A 13,635-nucleotide genomic window follows, 5' to 3' on the forward strand; every position below is an offset into this window, starting at 1 on the left:
GCACATACATGCTCCCTTAGATGACTCCAGAACTAAGCAATGAGTGAAGAAAATCAGATTGAGACCATTTCCGGCCAGAGAAATCTTCATCACTGCCAGCCTCGGGATATGGTCATCCTTGGAAAAAGGCACCTAACCAGGAACTCCATTCCTGAAGCCTACACCTTTTCTTCGCACATTCAGGAAGTATTAATTGAGCACCTACCATGTCCTGGATGTTTTCCTTTGCTTTGGGGCAAAATCCCTGAACTTGAGTTCCTCTCAGCATACTTCTAAGTTAATTAGAATTTTCTAGATATGATGTATTCAAAACCGAATATAGAAATGAAGTGGAGAGTGAGGCTAGAAATTTAGCTACCATTAGTTTGTTTTAATTAAAATGCATTTATTGGTCTCACAGATGGCCTTTTTAAAAAGTGAAAGTGATGCTTTGAACTTTAAAATAATTTACTAATAACATAGTATTTTATCAACTTTGCATATTGGAGTTCCATCACTGAAATAGTTGAAAACCACTGACCTATGCTTGTGTCCTACACCTGATAGGAATCACTTCCCATGGCGTAGATGCATGCTCATCTGTTTTGTCCCTCGAGGGACAATGTAGCCCATGTCATTTCTGGAAGTTCTTTTCTTTTTTTTTTTTTTTTTAAAGATTTTATTTATTTATTTGACAGAGAGAGAGAGAGAGCACAAGCAGGGAAAGTGGGGGAGGGAGAAGCAGGCTCCCCGCTGAGCAGGGAGCCCGAGGCAGGACTCGATCCCAGGATCCTGAGATCACAACCCAAGCGGAAGACAGACACTTAACCAACTGAATCACCTAGGCATCCCATTTTCGGAAGTTCTACTGGAAATTTTTTCTTGTTACTTTATTATCTCACATGTGGATTTTTTTGCTGACCGACCACTCGCGTTGCTTTCCATAAAATTTCATGGCGGCATCTGTTTCTGTTCTGTTTCCATACCTGTTATTACAGAAGCTCCTCTACTATAGTGATCTAGACTTTGCGAAAGGAATGACCCCAAAACTTCCAGGCTTAAAACAAAAGCAGTTTAGTATGATTTTATGATTCTGCAGGTTGACTGTTGGTTTTCCTGGCCATGCCTCAACCTGCTCACAGGTCTGTATTCTGTCAGCCGGTGGGCTGGGGCACCAGTCAGGGGTCTCAGTTCCCCTCCTTTGACTTTCCACACTGCAGCGTGGGTTCCTTTGCAACTCGTCAGTCTCAGTGTAGTCAGACTTTTTACGTGGCAGCTGGCTCCCTAAGAGAGAGAGAGAGAGCTGATGCTGCCAAACTCTTAAATCCTGGGCTCAGACCTCCCAGAATGTCATTTCTATTGCAGTCTGACAGGGACAGAAGTTAAAGCAAGTAAAACAAATTGCAAGGCCAGGCCAGATCCAAGGGGGAGAGGAAACCTATTCCACTGTCCCATTTGCTTGAACGCAGCAAGAACAAGCATCCAAGGGGAGAGTGTTTGTGGCCATATTTGCATACAACCAACCACAGCCTGAAAAGCATTTTTTCTTCTTCTTCTGTAGGCTCCAACGGCCAAAGGAAGTTTATGGCTGTGGTCCTCCGACGGGTCATTGCAGAGGTGAACACATTATTCTTTTAAGACCTTTAAAATCAGATAGGATCTTTTCCTCCCTGCTGATGTAAGGGAGCCAAAACTTAACTTCTTATCTTTTTGGGGTCCCCAGTTGGGTCCAAGGATCAAATAGACATAAGACTGGTTAAGAGGAGAAAAACATACACATTTCTTTTTACATGTTCATGGAAGTCTCCACACACACACACAAAAGGCTTCTCCCTCTCCCATTCCCCCTGCTTGTGTTCCCTCTCTCACTGTGTCTCTCTCTGCCAAATAAATAAATCTCAAAAAAAAAAAAAAGAAGACTCAAAGAAGTAGCGAGATATAAATGCTTTTATAGCGAGTTGAACAAAGACAAGCAATTATGAAAAAGTCACCAAGCCACTTGGGGAAGCTAGAGGAAGCTAAGAGTCATTTAACACAATCCCTGTATACGGAATCCTCTGGGCTTCTACTCCCTCGTCCCTGGCGATAAGAATGTTTCTTTCTTCCTGATGGAGGACGTATCTCACAGGGGAGTTTTTATGTTGCTTTCAGGAACAAAAGGATTGGTTATGGCACCTTCCTGGGTCCTGTTGTTTTTCAGTGTCTTTAGCTCCAAATGAGCCTTACGCCAAAGTGGCCCATTCCGGGGTGGCACGTTCTGCTCCCCGTCAGTGGTCTAACTTCTACTCGACACCTATTTCCAAATCAGATCAGTTTCACCAGTACGGACAATCTGGTGGGTGGACACACTCTACAGGATGACTGACACATGCGTTGGAGTTATCTAGCAATCAATTTGTTTACACAGATTGGTCCCCCAGCTCAGGTGGCAAAAGGGGAGCTGAATTCCGCCCTTGTTCCCCTCACTAAGCCTTGCACCCCTGTGTGGCTGTGAGTCTTCTATCTGCCTTGGACACTGCACCACAGTGTGTCGATCCCAAGAGGCCTGGGCGTCCATGGCTTATCATCAGGACTTGTCTCCAAGCCTAGTGATTTGCTCCTTTCCCCATGTTCAAATGCTGGGTGACCTGCTAGCCTTTTTCTTAAACCTGCCAAGCACCAAACCTCCTCCCCCACCCCTTATGTCCTTCCGCCCCTGCTCCCCAGTTTGGTAGCTTTGCTTTCCAGTCTTTTGCTTAACGTGAGCAACTGGTTAGAGTAGCTCTTTCAACACATTCTTTGTGATACTGAATTGTTCCTCTGGGTCGATGAGTAATGTCTCCTGTGCACGTGCTTTTCTGACACGTTTTTGGTTGTTTCTGTGGCTGTTTCCATTGTGAGCGCGTGTTCTTCTTCAAACCAGCCGTTTAACAACCTTACTGTGTTTGCATTTATTGGAGGGAATGGAATAAAAATTGCTCCTGAAAGGACCTACATGCTCAATGTAACTACATGCTCAATGTAACACACCCTAGGCTTATGGCTAACCCCTGCCTCCCTAGGCAAAACCATAGAGTTTTGCTCTATTCAGACTAACAAGAGGGTGCGTAGCTGATACCGCCCTCTGCTGGTTCATTGTGTTTTTGCTCTAAAAATAGACGTGCCCCTACCTGTGAAGGCTTGCTCAGTCCAAGTTCAAGTATCAGAGTTTCCCAATGTGACTAGAAAGAACACTCAGTCTTCTGGAGACTCTGTGGAGGATGATTCACTGTTTCACCAGCGCTAATTATCTGCTTTTAGAGCACTTAAGTAATCACACAATTTTTCAAATAATTGTGTTTTTGTAAAAATAACATTTTATGAGTTGAATGAGTCTTGAAACCCTTAGTGAACATAGTTAAGCCATCCCAGTCGAATGATAATTTTTTTTTTGAGAAAAAAGATTCTCTAGAACTTACAGCAAATAATTTTTGGATTAAGTGTCAATGGAAAGACACTTTGCCGAGTTCTGTTTACCTCTGTTGAGGCCACTACAAAGGGAGCTCATTCTCTGAGCTCGGAGCACAGCTCCGCCTGTCTCAGTTCTCAAAGCCTTTCACGCAGTTCTGGTCTAACATGGTGGCTGTGCACGCGGCTCCTGTGGGAGATGTCGCCTTTTCTTCCTTGGGGACCTGCAGGGCCCGGAACCTGTTTCTGCTGCACGGAAGTCACCTTGCTGAGTGTCCCAGCACCTCTTCTTGTTCGAGGGGGGGCTCCCCGGAGGTCTGTCTTTTCTGAATCACTGCAGCACCTGAGCACCCTAGTACGTGTTTAATAAATATTCCTGGGAGAAAATAAGTGTCTTAACTATTCCTCAGAGCCTGGTACACCACCACCTGGGCCTCCACTTTCTGGCTCTGGTTCAGGTCTTTTCTAGGCTCTCCTGCAGAGCTGTGGAAGTGGAAGAAGCCAAAGTGTTTATTTTGATGATGGCTGCTACTTTCAATTTGATCAGCGCTGCTTCAGAAACGAGGGCAGCCCGTGGTTGCTCCTTTTAACTGTATTTCCACCGAAACGGTGATATTTAAAGGCTGGTGGAGAAGTAGCATCTCCTAGGTGTTGAGCCAGAAGCCAGGGACTGGTAGCCAGTTGTGGGGGGACAGCGAGGTCAAGAGCGCTGTCTTGACCACTTCCTGCTGGGTTTGGACATCCTTCTCACGTGGGCTCCACTTCCCTGACTTTCCGTGAGAATCTGGATTGGATGACTTCTCGGCTTTCAGCCAAGTCAATGACCTCCGATGCTACTGAGGTTTTATCATACAGAAGAGCCGTGACTTGAGTCTCTCTCTGGCTTTGGACGCCTGGTCCAGGGATCTTTCCATGGCCCCAGTTAGTTTCTCCTCCTTCCGTGCTTTTTGGAGCCTCTACAATTAGAAGCAACTTCACTTTGAAAGCGTGGCACCAGAGTGCTAATTTAAAGACACTTTCTACTAGGATTCTCTTCTCTTTTTCTTGGTGTTTGATAGCCAGGCTCGCTCAGAGCAAATGTTCCTTCTTCTATCTTCAGTTTGTCCTTTTTCTGCAGTACTCTGCTTTTCCTCTGATTTAACTGAGTTCTGTTTCTGCTACCTTTCCAAAGCACTAAATTTCCCTTGAAACAAAAGCTTGTGAATAGATCTTCCCCAAACTTCATGTATCTTTCACTCGGCTTTGTCATCTGAGTCACGGGTGAAAATTTAACACAGTACCTGAATAAGTGAAATAAAGCTTCCTGAAAGTAGTTTCCTGGTGTTACTCCCCCCGTGAAAAGCCCGCATTCCATCTTCCCCAAACTCTTTTTCATATGTTTGATCCCAGCTGTGCAAAGGCCCAGTGGGTCAAGGAGAGAGGCCTGCATTTAGAGTTGCTGGTTGCGGAGAAAGTCGAGGAAAGGAGTAAGATGTGAAATTATGGCAGTAACCAAACAAGGCTTTTACAAAGGGGATTGCGTCAAAATTGAAGCGTAGGTACCTGTACAAAGTCAACATGAGGATGTCTGGAAGGTGGTTGTTCTGAGGATGGAGGATTCTATGGAGATGTCTTGGCAGAATCATGAACATAAGGATGCCAGCACCTGCCATGTGATCTCACTGGAAGGCTAGGTAAAAAGAGAAAAATAAAGTTTCAGGAAAAACTAAACTTTTTCAGTTTCAGTTTCAGGAACTAGGTTCAGAACCCTAAACACCTCTGACTTTTATAGGATGGAGAAGATTGTTCTCTTTATCCTACAGGAAATGGGATTTTTTCTTTTTTCAGATCTACAGTAACTTTATTTTTAAAAAGAATTTATTTGAGAGCGAGAACTCAAGACAGAGAGAGAGCATGAGCGGGGAAGCAGAGGGAGAGCGAGAAGCAGGCTCCTGGCTGAGCAGGGAGCCTGACACCAGGCTCAATCCCAGGACTCTGGGACCATGAACTGAGCAGAGGCTTAACCAACTGAGCCACCCAGATGCCGTTATGGTAACTTCATTTCAACAGAGAAACCAGGCTGCAGTAAGTCTGCATGATTGGAGTAGATGATCTTTCCCAAGGGTGACGCCCGAGCCCAGCTGGCAGCACAGAAAGGTTAAAACGGAAGCCTAGATACTCCTCTTTCCAGGTCATGCCCTGCATGGACTTCTCACGATGGGAGGTGAGAGTCTGCACAGCCACACTGAATGAAGGAAGAGGTCCAACTGCACAGAGACGGCATCCCGACAGGAGACCAGCACTCCTAGTAGAGGATGCAGAACCGAAAGTGCAGTTGCCCATCCTCCACTGTTCTCTGATGAGAAGGGTGAGGGGAGCGGAGGAACGGAAGATCGGGTTCTTTACTCTTCAAATAAGTAAATCCTATAGGATGGGGTTGCTGGCCAAGCTAGCGGTAGACTAGGATGAAAATCTAGGCTAGGTCTAGATCTCGGCATCTCAGGAAAAGAATAGCAATAAGGGAGAAGAGAGGGACCTTAAAATGCCTGAAGGTATTAAAAAGAAGAGCCCCGCCCCTTTATTTTCTTTTTAAAGATTTTATTTGTTTATTTGACACAGAGAGAGAGACAGAGATCACAAGTAGGCAGAGAGAGAAGGGGAAGCAGGCTCCCCGCTGATGGAGAGCCTGATATGGGGCTTGATCCCAGGACCCCGAGATCATGACGGGAGCCGAAGGCAGAGGCTTAACCCACTGAGCCACCCAGGAACCCCTTATTTTCTTAAATAAGACAGGAAACAGCATCTTTTCCTTGCCACAGTGGCAGCAGCCCTGCTGGTTTTCAGGCAGCAGGATCTCTGTAACAAGGGCTGTTGGTAAGCTTGTGGGATCGTGGGAGGACAAACACGATCTCCTGGCTGAATGAGCTCTTCCCACAATGCATCCGATGGTCTCTAATCTCAAGCTGGATCTACACAGATACCCCCAGCACCAGAAGGGGCTGCAGTCAAAGCTTCTGGAATATCGCAGTAGCATGATCGACTGCCTTTGGAGGGGGGTGCTATGTCTTCTTGCACATGTAAACTCTTTTGGAACAGTTAGAGTTAAAGGATGAGCCGGAGTTTGGGATTTGAGCCACAAAGTTTCAGACACCCACCGCAGATGCCCCTGTCCTGTTTCATTACACATTCTTTTCTGAGAAACACAGTCAATGGTTGAGTGTTAGGGACTATGGTTGAAAGCAATGACCTGCTCGCCACTGTCTGCGATCCTTTCTCTGTGTGACTCTCACAGCAGTGGGGTCGGTAGGTAGGAAGGCTGTGTCTCAGCAGGGAAATTACTGGAGACCCTGGTGAATGGCACGGACAGGGAGGCCCAAGTGGCCAGATTGACCCCAGCCACAGAGATGCGGCTGTCCTTTGTCATGCAGATGGTGAACTCCTTGGTCATCCTCCACCGGCTCAAGCTTTAGTGCTGGGAAACAAAACATGCCATCTGGTCAGTCACGGGCTCCCAGTTGTGGGAGGAGTCGTCCTCCTTGAGGCTGGAGACAGCTGAGTCTCCATGCCCATGATGCAGCCAGCCATGCCTTGGACTTCCTGCCGCCATCAATTTGCAGGTCAGGGCCGGTCAGGATGGTTGAGGCACCCCATGCCCCATTGATTAGACGGCTGGAATATACTGGACGGATCAAGATCTTTAACTGTGACTCCACACTTTTGGCTTCAGCGTCTCTGCAGACCACAGCGAAGTCTCCCACATGCCCACCCATGTTCTTGGCACAGGATTGGCGGAGACCAACATGAATGCCCTGGCCGATGAAGTGGCCTACAGCCCACCATCTTTGTTACCATCACCACTGGCAAAGCCTTGGTTGACCATGTCAAAAAATGTGAAGAGATTGTTGCTATTTCCTTCTGCTGCTCAGGGCGAGGGTCTACTCCCTCAGGACTGTGGGTACAGTCCTGCAGGAGAAGAACACTTTGCTGTGGCATTTAAGGAATGTCCTCCATAGCACTGTGACATCAAAGCTGCATGTCTTGGGGGTCATAGTAACGAGAACCATGTAGCTGCATGCCAGCATCCCTGAAGATGGGTGTGTGGTTTCTGCAGGACTGTTTGGACAAGAAGACATCTTGGCTGAACTTCAAAAACCTTTGAAGAAAATTAGCTCCAATCCTAGGCCCCAGTTCCAGAAAGGTCTGCAGGGTGACATAATGGCTACATTCAACACATGGGGATAGAGTGTCCTCACGCGGGGATAGTTTTTTATATGCCTTAACGAAATTCAACAAGTCCTTCAATGGGCACGTATTCTCTGCCCAAATTTTTTGCAGTAATCTGGGCCTCTGCCTTCCGCACATAAGGAGCACATAAAGCTTTCCATGATCATCCTAACAGGCACCAACTCCCAGATGCCTCTTTTTACTATTGGTGTCTCTCTTACAGGCTTCTGAGACACCCGGGTGAGATCTCGGGCCCCGTCTCCTCATGGGGCCACCAGGAGCTGGCTCTGGCAGAAGCCACGGTAGCAAAGTCTGGGTGAGAGGTGACGGTGACCCCGGGTGGGATTCAACTAGGATGTGGCAGGGCCATTGCAGGGGGCCGGGGTGGGGGCTGAGGGGAGGAAAGCAGTGGGTGGCTACAGGGTAGCTGTAGGGCAGAGCAGACGGCCACTAGTGGGACGTCTTTAAGCAGGAGAATGACGTGATCATATTCTGATGTTACAAGGTCAATGTGATTGTGGTGTTTCTTTCCCCCTGAAGCTGTGTGTTCTAGCTCTTTCTGAACACCTCAGGGTACCTACCATGCGCTATGAGATTTGCTGAATAGACACCTGATGATGATGAAGGAGCAGAGAATGGCAGGCCCCACACCGGCCTTGGGCAGACAACGCTCTGACACCTCCTCTGTGCTCCCAACAGCCTTAAAGCTCCTTAAGCACTTTTCTTTCTTCTTCAGCCAGTATTGGTTGAAGGGAATCCCATCTGTAGAAATATCCTTCATCATCTGTACTTTGTTAAAATAAACTCTCTTCTTTCTGTTTATGTTCTACACAGACATCAAGCAGAGTCAGTGATCAGTTTCCTTCCTCTGTTGAACAGTTACTTACTGAGCACCTGCTAGGGTCTAGGCATTGTACTTGGCTTGAGAAGGAGTCCAAATTGCCACCAGCACCAACAAAATCACTTCAATACCAAGGGATGATTATATTTTATCAAAAGTTCATACGTGGTAGTTATTGGGGGGGGTATTCTTAAAGTATTTTCCAATAAGAAATAAATTACAAGTGACAGTTAAGTTTTCAAACGAGCCCAGAAAATCTTATGTAATTTTAGGGGAGTAACAAAAGAATTAGCTCAAGTCCCTTTTGTGTGTGTGTGTGTGTGTGTGTGTGTGTGTGTGTGTGTCTATCTTGATGGTAAAAAGGTTACACAATGCTTCTTTTTTCTACATATGAATATCTAGCTCACATTCTGAAATAGATGAGGCTTACATCTGGTTTCCTTCCATTTCCCGTCTACACTCTGTCACAGTGGTTGTGCTCCCTGTTGACCCTCAGACCTCCCACCTTCTCCTGCAGCCTGGGCTTGGGCTAGTCCCCCGCTCACGGGTCGCTCTGCACTCAGGTCCAGCCCATCCCCCAGAGATGTCCTGTCTGTTTGGACAAATGCACTCAGGTCACCTTCAAATCCTGACCCTACGTAAGGTGCCGTACAACTTTGGAAGCATTACTTAACCCTTCAAGCTCCAGTTTGCTCCACGGTAGTACGGGGGAAAACATGGCCGCCTTTTATCGTTGTATCAATAGGCTGATTTGACTTCAATAAGCAAAAACCCCTGCTTAAACCAGCTTAAACAATAAGGAGATGTAGCATGTCACAGGAAGGGTGGTAGATCGGAACCCTGGTTGCATTTCTCCGAGATTCTCAGTCCACCCCACTCCTTGTGTAAGCTCCAACCCCAGGCAAACAACAAGATTCCAGGAATGAGATTTAAGTTCCTCATAGACTACGGAAAATAAGTTTCTTTCCATGGCTCTCTCTTAGGAGTGAGGACACATTCCCAGAACACCTGGCACCTTTCCCTGTCAGACTCTGTTGGCCAAAATGTGGTCATATGCTCCTTCCCGAAACAGAAATTGTCAAAAGGAATGGCAGGAGCCTCAGACAAACCAGAGCCAGCCTTGTGCTGAGTGTGGGGTGACTCTTCCTGGGCACCTGGCTGGGTAGGTGGGGGGAAAACGGAACAGAATTAGGGCTCTCTGGGAAGGGAGAAAGGGGTCACAGATGCTGGGGAGGGTCTGCTATTGAGTGTGGGAAGCATTCAGCGAGAGCCCTTATCACTGTGCTTGACGTATATGAATCGCTAACGGACATTAACTTGATAAAAGGGCAATGAGGGAAGCTCCTACAGTTCTACAGAAACCAAATAACTAATACATCCAGACCAACACATCTCAGCTCAGTGGCACTCGCTGTAACAAACCCCCACCTCTTCCCCAAGAATATCCATTCTATAACAACGGGCCTGGCATTGGACAGGTACCTGGGAGCAGGAGGAGCTGTGACACCTAGAAAGTTCTCTGGAAAACCCTGCAGTATGTGGAGGGTCAAGAGTCATAAACTAAGAGCTGTTCCATCCCTAGAGAAGGTCATCTTGAAGCAAGATGCCAGGGTTTCCTCCAGAATCAAAAGATACAACACTTCAGAAACCCGAAGCCCACTTGGGCCCTTCAAGATTTCTGTCTCCACCTTCCTTCCCCATCACGCTCCACAGATCCCTGCTACACCCAGCAACCACGCCCCACCCCCGCCCTGCCCAACAACAACTCGCCCTGTACGCTGGATCCTGGCAAAGGCTCAAGGCTTGTAACCCATCCACTGTGACAATGGGCACCACCTTCCATCTTGGAAATGCAAGCTTCAGACTTCTCCAGAGCCTTCCACCAGGCCAATCTAGGGAAACCCCACAGGACAAAGCAATGATGATGGCAGGGTTGGTGTTAGCCAGGAACTATTTTAGTTCTTCTAAATGCGGTCAGCATGACCTCAAATAGTTGCCTCCTTGGGTCGTGCCTGATACTCTCGCTCGGCAGTTCGCCCCATTTAGTTTGTTTTCCTAACCCATTTGGCGCCTTACCATAGTTTCTACTTGTTATTTGGCCTCTGGGATTGCTGACCCGGGTAGAATGTTTGCTTTGGCTCTGACCTTGCATTCCTCTGGGAACGTGACTTTCGGTATTTACCTGTCTGTACATGTCACCTCAGCTGCCAGCAACAGATGCCCCATTCTTCAGCCCCCTCCCGGCCCTAGACCAAGGCCAGTCCCCCCTGCCCCAGGGAGGCAACGACAGCAGAAAATTCTGGGCGGGAGACTCATCTCTCCTCCTCTCCCCCGTGAACACTCTGCTCCTTCAGGGCTCTGCCCATGTAGGAGGAAAGCAGTCTGGCTGAATCAGTTCCATCTCATGTGTTAATTACTGATACCTGCTGTACCCTTATGCTTGTATTTTAAGCATATTTCTGGGTTTTATTTTTTAAAATTGTATTACTTATTTTTTTTAGGGGGGCAAAGGAGGGAGAGAGAGAGAGAATCTTTAAGCAGGTTCCAGGCCCAGTGCAATCCCCTGCTCAGGGCTTGATCTCACAATGCTGAGATCAGGACATGAGCCGAAACCCAGAGTTGGATGCTTCACCGACTGAGCCACCCAGATGCCCCTATTTCTGGATTTTAGAGACAAATAAAGGTAACAACACAAAGTGAAGTATTCAGGATTGAGGGTACGAGATGTTTCAAGCTGGCAGAAGCCACTCCTACCCGGGAGGTAGGATCCCCCGGGTTTAGCCCCAGCTGCCTCCATTTTCACATCTCTTACTCTACTTCTGAAATCATGGAGCCCTTAAGTGTTTTGGTTTTTCAAATGACTTCTATGGTTGTCACAGTGGGTACACAGGTAAGGCGAAAATACGGTCCTTCTGTGTGTGTGTGCGTTGGCATATAGCTTGAACGGTCACTCCGATTGTTACCTTTGTGTTTTTCTGTCTCACTTAATAGAAGAGCTCCACAGAATGAAAGGCAAGAAGAGGAATAACTTAGACTTATCTTAATAAAGGAGTAGGTTGGGTTTTAAAGTGCCGAAGAATTACTTGAATTGTGTCTTGAATTTTAGTACAGTAGTCCCCCCAGTCCCTCGCCTTGTCTACGGAAGATACGTTCTGAGGCCCCCAGTGGATGTCTGCAACCACGACTGGTACCGAGCCCTATAGATACTATGTTTTTTCCTATAAACACATGCCTGTAACAAAGTTTAATTTATCAGTCAGGCATAGTAAGAGATTAACAACGGCAAGCAATTAAAAAAAGAACAATTATACAATATTTAGAATATACGATTATTACAATACACTAATAAAATTTAGGTGAATGTGGTCTCTCTCAATATCTTACTATACTGTACTGACTTACTATACTTCTTCTTGGGATGATGTGAGATGATACAATGCCCGTGTGATGAACAGAAGTCGGGGGAGTGACGTAGGCACCGTGATGTGGCCTTCAGCTATCTTAACCTTCCAAGGATACATCAGAAGGAGGACTATCTGCTTCATGACTTTGGTTGACCAACCAGAACTGAAACCATAGAAAGTGGCCTTTGACCCCAATTCCTGGCACTTGGAACTTCCTGGGTGATGGGAGTGACTCTGGTTCAAATGAGGAGAGCCCGAGTGGTCCTGGACAGTTTCGGGATGGGGGCTGGTCACCAGAAAGATCACACCGCGATTAGAAGCCTGGAACTTTCATCTCCACTCCCCATTCTCAAGGGAGGGAAGACGGGCCAGAAAACAAGTTAATAATTAATCATATCTACATGATGAAGTCTCCATAAAAATCCCTGAAGTGTTCCAGGAGCACCTGAGTTGGTAAATATATTCATGTGCTGGGAGGGTCACACTTCATAACCCCATGGGGACAGAAACTCCTGTGCTTGGGGCCCTTTTAGGCCATCCCCTGTATCTCTTCATTTGTGTCTTTTATCATATTATTATATAACAAACTGGTACCTGTAAGTAAGTGTTTCCCTGAGCTCTGCGAGACATAAGAGTAAATTACTGAACCTGAGGTGGGGGTCACTGGAACCCCAACTTGTTGTAGCCAAATAAGAAGGAAGGGTGAATGACCTGGGCACCAGCACCAACAATCAGAGTCTGAAGTGAGGTTGTCCTGTGAAACTGAGCCCTTACCCATGGGGTCTTCTGCTAACCCCAGACAGACAGTCTCAGAGCTGAGCTGAATTGCAGGACACCCAGTTGGTGTCAGCGGATTGGTCAAGGTGAGAAAACCCTACACACCTGGTGTCAGAAGTGGTGTGAGTATAGAGCAGAGGAAGAGAGTTTTTCCTTTCATTTAGTAACGAATGGTTATCAAGGCCATTACCAGAAGAGGTCTGGTTGTACACATGAACCACATGTTGATCCCTGAGTCAGGGATGCATATAAAATTTTGTGTGATCTTGGAGACTCTAAAAATAGAAAAAATATCTGTAATTAACCATTTACCTGCACTTTTCATCAAACCTCGATAACTGCCAAGTCTGGGTCAGTAGCAGTAATGACTCCAGATGTTGTTAGGAAGCTGACTCATTAGAGGTTTGAATAAACTTACATAACTTCTCTCAATATAAGATCTGTGTAATTCTGATCACATAAATGGATAGGACGATACTTTGGAATCCAGCAAAGGAAACAGACCTGCTTTGGGGTCTTATTTAGTGCCCAAATGCAAGGACATTGGGCATGCATGACTAAAGTCAAGAATATTTCCATGAGCCAATGAACCATTTTCCAGGAGCTGCTTAGGAGGACCGAGATTTCTGCCACTCTCAAGTTCATATGGATACCAATACGCAAGTTTGTTTCAATCAGATGGGCTTCAAATTTGAGAATAAGCGCATTCTTGGGGTAGAATGTTTATCTTCCTTCCTAATGTGATACTAATTTTGTTATCTCAAAAAAAAAAAAAAAAAGGATGATTTCTGGAACATTTATCTGTTCACGGCAAAGCCAGGAAATAGATCTATTGACATTCAAAATAAGAAACATATTTGTAGCTAGGGGGAAGAAACACAATAGGAAAAAATAGTTTCCAGAATTGAATACCTTTCAAATGTACGTAGATTCTGTGTTTAATTTGAAACACTGACAAGAGTCAAGTGGCACGACACTTTTTATTTTCTGTTTGAGAAGCATGGA

The 13,635-nt window shown here is 46.3% G+C and overlaps 1 pseudogene; it reads right to left on the minus strand.

Annotated features, from left to right (window-relative positions):
* Window positions 1-6,670: 6,670 nt before the first annotated feature.
* On the minus strand, window positions 6,671-8,392 carry LOC123936967 (annotated as a pseudogene).
* Window positions 8,393-13,635: the final 5,243 nt, after the last annotated feature.

The sequence above is a fragment of the Meles meles genome, chromosome 2, assembly GCF_922984935.1.
Source record: "Meles meles chromosome 2, mMelMel3.1 paternal haplotype, whole genome shotgun sequence".
In the NCBI taxonomy this organism is placed as follows: domain Eukaryota; kingdom Metazoa; phylum Chordata; class Mammalia; order Carnivora; family Mustelidae; genus Meles; species Meles meles.